A 13,833-nucleotide genomic window follows, 5' to 3' on the forward strand; every position below is an offset into this window, starting at 1 on the left:
CTTACCTCTGCCCTGACATGAGCAGCCACCTCCTCATCGTGTTTACGTCTCCACTCAGACCACACTGTGCACACTGCTCCATGCACCAGGCAGTCTGTGCCAAGCCTGGCCTGAGCCAGGGGAGGCCCTGCTCTAAGCCCTGGTCCTCCTCACACACCCATCGCCACAGCATTGAGCAGGTTTGGAATTTTGCATTTGGTCATCGCCTGTCTTCCCCACGAGGTCGCACACTCTTTAAAGGCCAGAATGACCACAGAACCCCTGACCCTGGAGCCAAGCTGACACTCAGCACTCACCTGGTGAGTGCATGGAGGAGTCCCATGGAACGGAGGAGGTGGCTGAGCCGGGTCTCAGAAGGGAGGGCTACACAGGGCACCATCAGAGCTGGGCCTCCAGGTGAGCCAGGGCTCAAAGCAGCTGCCAAGCAGGAAGCAAGGCCTTGCCTGCTGGCTTTGAAGTGTGAAGGGGCAGACGCCTGCTGGGCCTGGCTGGAGGAAGGCAAGGCTGGCCCAGGGAGTAGGTTCCGGCTCTGCCCCATTGCCGAGCAGCAACTCTGCCAAGACATCAGCCCAGAGCCCAGATGGCAAAGCCGTGCCTCAGTGAGGCGATGGCCAGCCTCCTTATGCAGCTGGAGGACCAAGGCGAACCCCACAGACAGAGGGGCTCCCTCAGGGGTCAGAGCCACAGGAAGCAGCAGCTGCCCACCTTCTGCCCTGACTCTGACCTCCGCTTCTGTGTCTCCTTCCCCGCTCCTCCTGGCTCTCCCTTTCCCTCATCGGGACCCTGCAGTGGCCCTTCACTTGGTCACATCTGCAAAATCCCTTTTGCCACATAAGGTCTCATACTCCTGGGTCTGGGGAGGGGTGTACACACCCCTGGGAGGGGGTCATTCTCTGCCACAGCATTTGTGAATGAAAAGCATTTGTGTCCTTGTGTTCCAGAAAGCAGGGGACAGAGCCAAGCAGGGCGCTTGCTGGGCCCCACGGCTGGGGCTGCAGGAGTGCAGGGAAGCAAGTCCTCAGGAAGGGGAGCCCAGACAGCGGGCGTGGGAACACCAGGCAGGGACTGCATGCAATGGGAGGTGTCCAACCCTCCCCAGCAAGGGCGGGGCTTTGCAGCGCAGCAGAGGCAGGATTCCTGGCACACTCTGGAGGGGCATCTCCGCCTGCAGGGCCATCTTCCTCACTGTGGACGACTCCCCTCTGCCCTGGTGTGAGCAGCCACCAGCCTCATCACCTCATCACCGTGAACCTGGCAGGACACCAGGACCTGAGGGCAGCAGGAGCTGTTGGGCTTTTCCACCCTCCAGGATCCCAAGACTGGGGCTCCGAGCAGAAGGACCGAGGGCCAGGGTGGACTGGGCGGGATGTCAAGTCGGGAGCACGAAGCTCATTGGCAAGTGGAGTCCTCTCCCATGCCACCAGCTGTGATGTGGCGTGCTGCACATCTACGCTTCTGTCACATGTGTTCTCAACCATGCACTGCACGGCTCAGGGCCCTTAGATCTGCTGCGGGGCTCGGGCCTCTCTTTCTACTTGTCCAGGGAGAACCAGCGATGGGCCTTGGTCTGAGCCCTGGGGCCAAGGAGTTTACAGGGAGATCCATGAGGCGGGTATGGGGACCCTGGTGACCCTGTCACCCCCAGCCACCTCTGGGCAGGGCACCTGCACCGACCTCCCCCTGTTTGCCCTTGGCTTCGAGTTGTCCCAGCTCTGCCAGGGCATAGCTCACCCCAGGCGACTGCTCTATGCAGAGGGTAAATTTGGCCCCCTCTTGGCACAGGGGTGGAACTCCCTGTTTTAAAACGAACTTTCAGCCAAAAGCCAGGTCTAAGCAGAGCAGTAAAACCCAGGTCCAGGAAGGGACCGGGATGAGGAGGCTCCCCTAGACTCTCCCCTTTGAGATGGAAGGGGGTTCTGGCAGGTCTACTCCGAGGGAGGCCTGGCAACACCTAGAGAGTCAGAGAGTGTCCCAGCAGAGCTCCTCAACGGAGCAGCCCTGGGACAAGCCACAGGACCTAGTATGTCATGGGCTGGCTAGGAGAGGAGCTCTGGGCAGCCAGAGATGGGGTCGAGCCCACTGCCAACCTCACCTGGGGGGACCCCAAGAGAAGAGGCTGAGACCAAGCCTGCAACCACATCTCTTTTGTGGACCTGACCAGAGGAGCCTCTGGAAGCCACTAGATTACCTCATCTAGTGGCTTGATCCCTAAGACTGGAGACAGGAGACCATCTTAGAATGAAAGGTCCCAGGCACACAGCATCAGGCAGCTGCTTTGAGGTGGGCCTTCCAGCTTGGCCACAAACCCTCGGGTCCCTCAACCTCATCACCTCAGCCTGCCCACTGGGCCCCAGTGCTGGCCGCACCCTTCCTGTGTCCCAGGATCCTGCTGCAGCCTCTGCCTTGTGGCCAAGGGAGCTGGGCTGCTGCCTCTCCAGGGTGCCTTCAGACCCCCTGGCCCACGGCCCAGCCTGGTCTCGCGGTCACCACCTCTCCTTCACCCCTCTTTCTGTTCCAACTCGTAAAGCTCCAACTGACGTCCTAAGTCACTTGCTTCAAAGACAAACCCCCGTAGATGCTAACATAGATTGAGATCCGGTTAAGCCAAAAACAAAACCACAGAGAGCAGGAGAAAGCTACTCACGGCGTCCCCTCTTTCCTGTTCCTGAGGTCTGAGGCTGTCTGCTGAAGAAGCGCTTCCTCTGCCTGGCTGGGGGCTTCGGAGCAGCCAGAAGAGCAGTGCTCAGGGCTTTCGTCTCCATCGTGGGCTGAGGAAGGACAGCCACAAATTTGGGAACAGAAAGGACACTTCACTTATCTGAGTTCACCAGACCCATAACCCAACTATTCTCACACCCTGCAAGGCCAGAAAGGAGGGAGGCGTTTCTAGGTGTCAAAACAGGCACACACGCTGCTATCATGACCTCTTGGGACGGAGAAGCCTTCCTTGCTCAAACCACAGAAAATGTTGTAATTTGATTCAGTTGAGTGCAACTGACAGCTCAGACACAGGAGGATCCATCTCGCAGCCCGACAGGTCTGAAGCGGCCTGCGGGCCAGTGTGGCAGCTGAGTGAAATCACCACGCACCCCTGCTCCTGCTGCTCCTGCTCTGCTGTTCTGTCACGTGTGCTCCTCTTCTCAAAGTCAACCCACAGAACAAGATAGCTGCTGAGGCTCCAGCATGGCATTCACATTCCAGTAAATAGAAAGAAAGTAGCAGCTGCTTGCAAGAGAAGTGTGCCATTCATCTGAAGACCTCAGAATGCCCCCAGTACATTTCCATGAACATTTGTTTGACAGAATATCAACTGGGGGACAAGCAGGCCAAGGAAACTGGGAAATGTGGTCTTTTAGCCAGGCATATTACCACTCCAAATAAAACCGAGTTCTGTTACTAAGAAGGAAGTGGGAGCGGAGGTGGATGCTGGGGTGGGCACAAGTAATCTGACACAGGAACTTATCCTGTTCAAAGGAAAGTCTTCATCATTGATGTTCCCTTTCTTTGTTTCCATAGTTACTGCGTGATGAGTCCGAGTTGTAGCTGGTGCTGAGAGCGCTGTTTCCCAGGGTGTGAACTGTGGATAGAGCACTTGCCAGCATACCTGAGCCTGGGCTGTGTACCCAGTCCCCCCCACACACACACACAAACCCAGAGCAGTTCCCACATCCACACCCAGCTCCTGAGCTGCCCACGGTGGCCAGGCACTGATGAGCACTTACTGCACAACAGCCCACCTTGACCTGCCTTGGAGCTCGCCGTGGACTGAGGGTGGGGGATGCTTCTGACGACTCCACCGTGTTTATTTCTAGGGTTTCCATAACAAGAAGCCACAGCTGAGGCTTAAAACCCGACGTGCCTCACGTTCTCTAGGTTGAAGGTCCCAGCTCAAGGTGCCGCAGGGCTGCTTCCTCCCGAGGCCTCTCTCCTGGGCTCGCAGGCAGCGTCATCTCTCTGTGTCCCCAGGTCACCTACTGTTCCTGTCTGTCCTAGTCATCTTTTCCTGTAAGGACATGAGTCAGATTGGACTAGGGCCACCTTAGTGACCTCGTTTAACACTAATCACCTCTTGAAAGACCCTATCTCCCCAGAGTGAGGACTTCGACGTGTGACCTGGGGGCACCACTCAGCCAGAGGTGCCCCTCGAAGCCGGCAATGGCCACGTGCTGTTGGAACAGGTGCTCCTGACTTGCGGGGCCACGCGTCAGGGTCTTCGCAGCGTCTCCTCCCCTCGGCGGCTGCTCTGAAGAGGGGCCTCTGTAGGCCGTCATAAATGGAGTGTCCCACCACCAAGCTCTGGTGTTTCCTAAAACAAAAGGCTGATTTTAGGGAATCTGTCGTCCTGAGAGCAGCGCAGAGCTCCATTGGGACCACCTATTCTAGAACACTCTTGCAGTCCGCCTCCTTGCTGGGGAAGGAGCTGCAGGCTGTGCAGTTTCACTCCTTTCTTGGTTTCCCTGAGCCAGGGCCACCAGGATGTGGCCTCCCATTGACACAAACGGGATTACAACCGACGGGTGCAGTCCCAGAGACTGCAACCAAAGGCTGGCAGCATGGGGTCTCAGACCCCTGTGTGAATACCAGACAGGACAGGAAACAGATGGGGATGTTGTAGGACAATGGAGGGTGCTGGGTACCCCCATGACATCGGCGACCGGTGGCCCCAGGACCAGTGGCTGCAGAGAGGTAGAGATTGGGGAAAACCCAAGGCCACAGCTCCTTACACTGGTGGGCCTGGCTGAGCGCTGTCCTGCAGGACAGAGAGGAACCGACACCTGGACCGGCTCTGACCCTGCTCCCCTCTGGCCGCTGGCTTTTCAAGACTCACCAGCTTTGGGAGTCACACAGTTAGGCAACCTGTCACCAGGGTCCCGCAGGCTTTGCTGCAGAGGACACTTCTGTCCTGTGGGTCATGATGGTAACGGTCACCAGGGCCACTCTTCAGGGAATCCAGGGCCCATTTTGATAAAACCATGACTCTTTGCTGGAGCCTGTTCAGGTGTCTGACAGGTGACTCTTTGACACTCAGGTCACACTGATGCCGCCATTTTGAAAGTGGGTGCAGGCCACCGGCCACTTCACCTTTCCCCACCTCAGGCTCCTGCCTCCTTACCCCACAAACATCCCGAACCCTCACCCCCACCCCAGGGAGGCTGATCCGACACTTGGGTCCTGTTTTAGTCAGCTTTCTTGCTGCTGTGACCAAAAGACCTGACAAGAACAATTTGAAGGAGGAAAGGCTTATTTGGGGGCTCACGGTTTCAGAAGTCTTAGTCCATAAACAGCTGGCTCCCCTCTCGGGACTCGAGGTGGCAGAACATCGTGGCAGAAAGGTGTGGCAGAGGGAAGCGCTGGAAACATGGCACCAGGAAGCAGAGAGAGTCCCCTCACCACTGACAAAATACGGACCCCAAAACACACCTCAAGGACCCATGTTCTCCTGCCACACCCCACCTACCTACAGGTGCCACCCAGTGAGCCCCTCTCAGGGGTTTATGCACTAAGTAGGTCAACATGCTCACACCCCAATCATTTCATGCCACACCTTCTTGTGCTGTCTCATACATGAGCTTCTGGGGACACCTCCCATCCAGACCCTAACAGGAGGGGCAGAGCCACACAGGAGCCAGGCTTGTGGCAGCCAGCTTCGTGGAGATACAGGCTGCTCCCCCACCCCAGGCCCTTTGGCCTCTGCTGCCAACAGCTCCCTCCCTCGGCACCCCTGGTGCACTTCCCTGAGGCGTGCCTTTCCAGAATGCCCTCTGGTCCGAGGTGCGTGCCATCTGCCCAGGCCGCTTGCAGCGCCTGGCTTCCTGTGCTCAGCACAGAGCTCTGAAGGTGGCCACATCCTGTGTTGGCAATTCTTCACCAGGCAGTAGTCCACCACGTGGAGAGGGCCTGTCTCCTTACCCAAGAGAGCTGGGAAGGACCTCTGGGCTGTTTCCAATTTGGAAGTTAAAGCTGTTCCTGGATTAACACCTGGAAGTGACCTGCTGGGTCCCGGCAGTTTTTATGCAGAACGTCCAGCTGGCAAGAATCCGCCCAGTTGTTTTCCAAAACACTTGCCCCACTGGACCTTCCCACTAGCACCACATGAGAGCCCAGCCGCTCCACATCCTGCCAACGTTTGGCACTGGGTTGCCAAACTTGGATCCGCCAGTCTTACAGGTGTGCAGGGGGTCTCCTTGTTGCTTTAGTGTGCATTTCCCCAGTGACGTCTGCATTCTTCTGTGCTCACGGCCATCGTATCTTGAATTGGCAGCTGTGACTGTGCAGCCTGTTCTCACAGGTATTCTCCCCACGCCAGCTGCTCACAGGAGACGTCCTCTCTGCTGCTGCCCTGGAGGAGCTGAGCTCGGTAGGACACGTTGGATGACAGCCACCCTATGGAGGCCTCTTGGGGACAGTTCACAGCACTCTTGTGGATCACACTCGGGTGTGCTGTGAAGGATGTAAAAGCCCCCATTGATGTGGCAGGCAGGACTGTGTAAGTCACCTGCGTTCCGCAGGCTGCCCGAGTGGGGGACATGTAAGTCACCTGCGTTCTGCACCGCAGGCTGTCCTGAGTGGAGGAGAGCCTGGTGCCACACAATTGCACATTAGAGTCCCCAGAGCCTGCAGCTGGGCTAGGTGTGGCCTCATTTAGCTGGCTTCACCAAGTCTGATGGCAGCAGAGGCCACCCACGGGGCTGGGCGAAGAGCAGGGCTGGACCCCAGCTGATGGCAGCAGCCTCACTCAGGCCCACCACTGAGGCCTGGCTGCCCTGGGCTCATGCCTGCCCTCTGACGCCCTCTGACGCCCCCTGATGCCCCCTGACACCCTCTGACGCCCTCTGCCAAGCTCTCTGTGCAGCTGGTGTAGCCACCTAGCTTGAGCCTGGTGTGACCTCCACCTGGCTCCTTCACAGCCTCTCCTGCTGCCTGCCAGATGCTCCAGGCCAGTGCTTCTCAGCTGGGGGGACACTGCACCCCGTGGGGTCGCTGGACTATGTCTAGAGGTAGCTCTGGTTGTTGTGACTGGGAGGGGCGCTATTAGTATCTTGTGGCCAAGGCCCTCTCACATGAACCCGCTGGGCACACAGCTCAGGGCACAGCAGGGCACAGTCAAGTGTCACCGAGAAAAGGACTTGGGAGGAGCAGGGGGAGCTCGGGCACTGGCTCCATGCCCCACGTGCCTAGGGGCCAGTCATTACTACTGTGGCCTAGTGTTACCGTCACCTCCTTCTCCTCCTTATCTTCATCAGGGAGAAAGCAAAGGAAAGGGCCAAAGTGAGGAGGCAGGGGCACACTAGCGGCCACGTGGGTGTGGGCATGTGGCACGGACCATCAGGGCCCAATCAGCACCTGTGCCAGATTAACTATATGCGATGGTTAGTTTTATGTGTTGACTTCTTGGGACCACGGTGCCTAGATATTTGGTCAATCATGATTCTGGATGTTTGTGGAGAGGTGAGTTTTAAAGAGATCTGCGTAGCATCAGCAGACTTTTGAGTAAAAGAGATGACCTGCCACTGTGTGGGTGGGCCTCATCAAATCAGTTGAGGGCCTTAACAGAAAGATCGGGGTTCCCTGAGGAAGAAGAATTCTCACCAAACTTCAACACTTGCCTGGGTCTCCAGCTGCCAGCCTCCTGTAGACTTTCCAAGTTCCATATCTCATAAGCAAATTCCTTAAAATAAATCAGTCTCTCTCTCCATGCACACATATAAAGATACACCATATGTATTATTTTTCTTATAAAATGGCTTGGCAATTTTAAGTGACTGATGCTTCATTATTCACATGACACTGGCTACTTCCCCCTCGTGATGTTTTTTAATTTCTTTGAAACAGAATTGCCTTGTGGGCATGGGTAACTTGAGCAACTGCCATAAGGGACTATAGTTGTTAGCTTTTTTGCTGCTGTGACCAAAAGACCTGACAAGATCAATTACAGGAGAAAAAGTTTATTTGAAGAGGGCTCATGGCTTCAGCGCTCAGTCCATAGATGACCACTCCATTCCCTGGGGCTGCGGTGAGGCAGAACATCATGGCAGAAGTGTGGAGAGGAAGAAAGCAGCTCAGGACATGGCACCAGGAAGAGAGAGTGCTGCTGACCAGGGACAAAATATACACTCCTGGAATCTCAGCCGCTTGGGAGGCTGAGGCAGGAGGATTGCAAGTTCAAAGCCAGCCTCAGCAACTCAGTGAGGCCCTAAGCAATTCGGTCTCTAAATAAAATACAAAAAAAAGGGCTGGGGATGTGGCACAATGGTAAGTGCCCCTGAGTTCTATCCCTGGTACCAACAACAACAACAACAAAACAAAAAACATACACACACGCACACCACCCCCCCAAAGGCATGCCCCAATGAGCCACCTTCTCCAGCCAGATACCACCTGCCTACAGTTGACACCCAAACTTCAACACTTGCCTGGGTCTCCAGCTGATTAACCCTATCAGGGGATTTATTCGCTAATAGGTGAATTGAATTGTCTCACGTGTAAGCTTTTGGGGGACACCTCACATCTAAACCATAACAACAATCATCCCTCAATCTCTATGTGGGACAGGTTCCAGGACCCTCTTGGATACCAAATTCCACAGAGCTCAGGATGCTTGAGTAAAATGCATGAGGTTTGCATGTAACTTATACTCGTCTTCCCGTGTGCTTTAGACCACCCCTGGGTTTCTTATAACACCTAATACAATGTGAGTACTATGTCACTAGTTGCCACACTGTATCATTTAGGGAATAATGACCAAAAAATCTGTTCAGTACAGATTTTTCTTCAAATATTTTCAATGTGCAGTTGATTGAATCTGAGGATATGGAACTCACGGACAGAGGGCCACCTGCCTGTCTAAAGAAGAACCCCACTGAGAATGGCTGTCCCATCTGCCCAGAGTTGGGGTGTGTAGCTACGGGGTGGGGAGCCAGAACACAAGTGAAAGCTCAGGTGTGCATGCACCTGCCTCCTGGGAGGAGGACCACACTGGCGGGGTCGGGGGAAAGGGTACAGGAAGCCCCTTGATTTGGAGCAGAACATGGGAGAAGTAGGGAGAAGGCAGCTGGGCAGGGCTTCAGGTCAGAGCTAAAACTGGCAGACAGAGTCCCAGAGGAGAACCAGCACCCAGGCAGGAGATGACAGCAAGACCAGGACATGTCCTCGTCCCTGTCCAGCTTCCATAGATCCTGGAATACAAATGACTGAGACGAATATTTGTCAAATGAACAAATGAATGAAAGAACCCCGAGACATCAGACCATAACGAAGTGTCCAAGTGCTCACAGCTTACTTCCTCTGCTGTGGTCACTAGCTCAAGCTCTTGCAGTGGATCCCCAGAGAGACCACGATGTGACTTGGTTTGGTGCACAACCTCTCCATTAAGCACCAAGAGATGTTGCTTGTATTAGTTTCCTGAGAGAAAAGGGTTTCCAGACAGGGTAAAACAACAGGCAGGAGATGTGCCAGTCACCTGAACTGCAGTTAGCCCTGCCCTGTGAGCCATGGCGGTCAAAGAGCCTGAAGTGAGTTGGATCAGCCCCATCCTGCATCCCTTGGCTAATGCAAGAGAGACAGGACACTCCTGCTTCACTGTTGAAATTCCACCTGCCCTCCAGGTTTTATTCTGAGTCTCCTGCTTCCTGATTCTCCAGTCATTTCCCCACCTCCTCCAAACCCAGAGCCAACAGCTTGGTGCTTCCTGCTGGGGATCAACTCCCAAGTTCTGGAGTCTCTGTGAGTTGGACTGGTGATACAGGCCCCCACTTTGAAGCCCAATGTGGTTGTACGAGTAAACATGGGCCAGTGTGGGAGAACACCAGCGTGGGCACAGGGACAGAAAGCTGTCATAACTTAAGTGTATGCACAGGCTCATAACAAACCTCTGCATAGTGGGCCTGTGAGAGGCCTGTCCTGGACCTGGGGAGCTGCTGGGTGCTGCTCTGTTTGGAGGGTCGAAGAAGAAACTGCAGAGCAGCACACATGCTGACTAGAGGCCTCTGAAGGTGGACCAGAGGTTTTCAATCACCTGCCCTGCAGACAGGACAATGCTACACTCAGGGATCATGTGCCCAAATAAAGAACAACCGTAAGGTCTATTGGCAACGCGAAATTCTTCTACAGAGTTCCAGTTTTCCTGTGGAAGGTTGTCGGAGTAGTTAGTGCCAAGCTCTGAAAGGTAATTTAGTCCTGATGATCAATGATTCCACATTTGCCCCATTATTACACTCTGTGATCAATTTTGGGGTCCTTCTGTCAAAGGATAAAATCACTAGTGTAATGATCCTGGGATTGGGCAACACTTTATTCCATACGAGAGAAGTCGTGGCCGGCGGGACCAGGCGAGGGAGGCTGGTTTTACAGACAGGGAGGGCTTGAGGAGAAGCAAAGAGCAAAAGCAGATTGGTCATTGCAAAGTCACTCTGCCTGAAGGCGGGGGCAGGGAGCAGGTCACCTCAGGTCACCTTTCTGGAGTAGTGATCAAGACCGAGGGATCCTCATCATCACACCAGTTGAAACTGGCCTGTCTGGGAAACTTGGTGGTTTTCCCTCTGACCCTTATTCCCAGTTTCAGCTGGTGATTTGGAACTTTAGCATAAATGTCTCCATTTTGATTTTTAGCCTGGCCTGTAGGGCCTAGTGCAGGAGCCCAATCCAAGACAATGGCCTCCTGTAATTTTTATTTAAGATTTCCAACCTGCCCAAATTTAAAAGCACTTCAGCAAGCAGCCTCTACAAACATCCTACCTTTGGATAGAATTTCTTTGAATCTTTCTATAAGTACTAATTTTCACTTTCCCCAGCTTTTATAAATGTGAAAATATGATATTTTGAGCAAATTCTATAAGTTGGTCATCATACAAGTCAAGCAGGTTGTCTTCGTCTTACAGCCTCTTTGTGGGTCTGGATGTGGTTTTCTGTCTCCCCAGACTTGGAGCACGGCTGACTCAGCTCCACTTTGCCCCTGGCTCCTCACTCTTCATGCCCGGACACGTCCACTTTGTGGTGTGCTCTCCACATCAGGTGGCTTTCCTTTGACATGGTTTCAGTCCCGAGGCCAATGTCTAGCCAGTAGAAGAAACACTAGTCTCTCTAACTCTTGTTCAGAGCCTCCTTGTGCCAGGGACTGTGTTAGCTCCTTAGCTTTATCATCTCAGTCCTCACACACAGCCCACAGAGGTTGACTGCAGTGTGCCCACTTCACCAATGAGGACCAGCAGGTACAGAGACCTGCAGGGACCTCCGGGAGCTGGCCTTTCCCCTGAGGACTGACCACCCCACATCATGCTCTGAATATGGCACATCTGCCTCTAGGTGCCCCCTTTATGGCTGTGTCCCACACACACTAGCTGTGCCTAGAAAAGTCCCTACGCTACAGCTCACGTTCTCCATTCACTCTAACCAAGGACACTTTCTTGGTTCCTCCTTTTTCATTTCAGAAGTAAATGGGGCTTCCCAGGCTCCGGGTGCACCTTCATTACTGCACAAGTTCCATGCCTGGGGTTAGAAGGCTTTTCCACTGAAGGCAGTGTGTCCCCGCGGTGCAGCCAGACCTGCGCCAGTCTGCTGTTCACGCTTACACTTGCTGACAAATCACTGGCATAATGTCTGCTTCTGTGTGTTCTCTGTATTTTAGTGTGTCTTTGGTCCCATTTGAATGTCAGTGGCATGCTGATACAATGCCTGCTGGGCTGGGCATAGCCCAGTGGCAGAGCATGTGCCTAGCTGGTATGAAGTCCTGGGTTTAATCCCCACAGCCCAAAACAAAAACAATTAATGTCTCTACTGTGGCTGAGTTGTTTTGTGGCCACTTGATTTTTCTTGGCACCTCAACCCCTAGTGAGCCACCACTGTGCTGGCCGGTATGAGACCGTGAAAGTGGCAAGGGCTCTCCCTTGCAGCACTGGGAGGAGGGTCTGCTCTAGCATCCAATTCTGATGACTGACCTCAAACACCTGGGAGAGAACACAGGGCCTAATTTTAGATTCTTATGCTGCTGATCAGACAGCACAATAGAATCTCGATATCCATACCAAGATCTTCCTCCCCATTTGCTGGTGCATAGCTCCTAAAATGTTGGAATCTGAAAAGTGGTAAGTGAAATCTTTCTGTGTACTAGTGAGCTGACTGCTGGCTGGCGGCCCCCAGGGGCTTCAGGATGGGGGTGGGCATGGGGAAGATGAAGGTAGGATTGCAGGGAATTTCAGCCCCAACCACTAGGGAGGGGTTGGGCAGAAGATTAAGTTGATCACCAATGGCCAATGATTTACCAGTCATGCCTATGTAATGAAGCCTCCATGAAAACCCAAAGGACAGGGTTTGGAGAGCTGTTGGAGATGAACACAGGCAGGCTCCTGGGGGCAGCACCTCAGGAGTGATGGAAGTGCTACACCCCTCCCTGCACCTCGTCTTCCACAGTTATTCATCTGGTCCTTCAGAATATCCTTTCCGATAAACTGAAAGTAAGTTCCCTGAGTTCTGTGAGCCTGTCTACCGGATCAGTTCAAGGTAAGCAGAGGTTGTGAGAACCCCGGGACTTGCATCTAGAACCCTCAACCTGTGGGACCCACCGCCACTTCCAGGTAGCTGGTGTCAGAACTGAATTAGAGGACATCCAGCTGTGCCCACTGCTGCAGCTCTGATTGCTCGGTGTGTGGAAAACCCCCGCACATCTGGCATCAAGAGCATTCACTACCATAGAGTGGGAAGAGAGTAAAGTCTGACTCTCCTGCAGACACGCTATCATGACGGCACCAAATGATCACTCCAGTGCACTGATCACAAGGGAGCACGAGATCTGAGAGGGAAGTCAGGCGTCACAGGACTGCCTAGCGGGGCCACCCTACTGTCCTGGCACATGCTGCTATTACCTCATTTCTAAAATGTAGTTGATTTTTACGAGGTAAAGTATTGGGCATACTTCCAAGTGTTATTTGGAAACTCTAGACTTGCTACAACCAACCACATGTAAAATGAATTCCACAGGAGACTAAAACCACGGGGGACGACTTGGTGGTTCTCCATCACTGGCCATTCTCACCCAAGAACTTTCCAAGTGCTGGAATTTAACCGTCATTAGCTACCTTGAGAAGAAAGCACGGTGGGGGCAGAGCACCTATTTTTAGAAGTGGTGACTTCACAGGTATGGGAGACAGACAGTGCACCAAATCCACTGAGTCACCTCCACCCCGGGAGTGGGGCACAAGGGCGGCTGCTCTCAGTTGAGAAAGCCGATGAGATCACTGGGCCCAGTTTTTAGGAAAGTACTCCGTAAGCATACTTCAGGTGGAAGTTCTGCAATATTTTATAAAGTCTTGTTCCAAAATGGATGTTTTAAGAAAAATTTGAGGGTAAACATGGATTGAATTTATAAGTACACTAAATTAAAAACAGTTCTGGCGATGAAGTGCAGTAGACACGTCAGAAGTGTGCACCACATTTCTCTTCTCAGTGAGGGACTGACACAGAACCAGAGCCAACAAGCTGACTCTCACCAGCGCAGGGGTAAACTCTAAAGTCTCCATGACCCGAGAGCAAAAACAGAAAACCAAACCAAAGGCCACTTTCATCTCTGGTGGTTTCAGAAAAGCCTGGGGTCAATCACTCAGTCAGCATTTTGGCCAGCCACTGGTTATGTGTGCAGCACCACATGAAGCTCGGGGTCCAAACCCAACAGACACACTCCGCTGCTCTGAAATGCCACAGTGGAGGAACAGTGACATTTCCCCTGTAGACATGTAGCAAGAGCTGCCTGGATGAACGTTCTCTGGTGAGTTCATTGTCTTCTCCACAGCCTAGGATCTCAGCCTCAAATCCGGAGCAGCGACTGCCAGCTCCCTGCCTGCC

The sequence above is a fragment of the Callospermophilus lateralis genome, chromosome 10, assembly GCF_048772815.1.
Source record: "Callospermophilus lateralis isolate mCalLat2 chromosome 10, mCalLat2.hap1, whole genome shotgun sequence".
Taxonomy (NCBI): Eukaryota; Metazoa; Chordata; class Mammalia; order Rodentia; family Sciuridae; genus Callospermophilus; species Callospermophilus lateralis.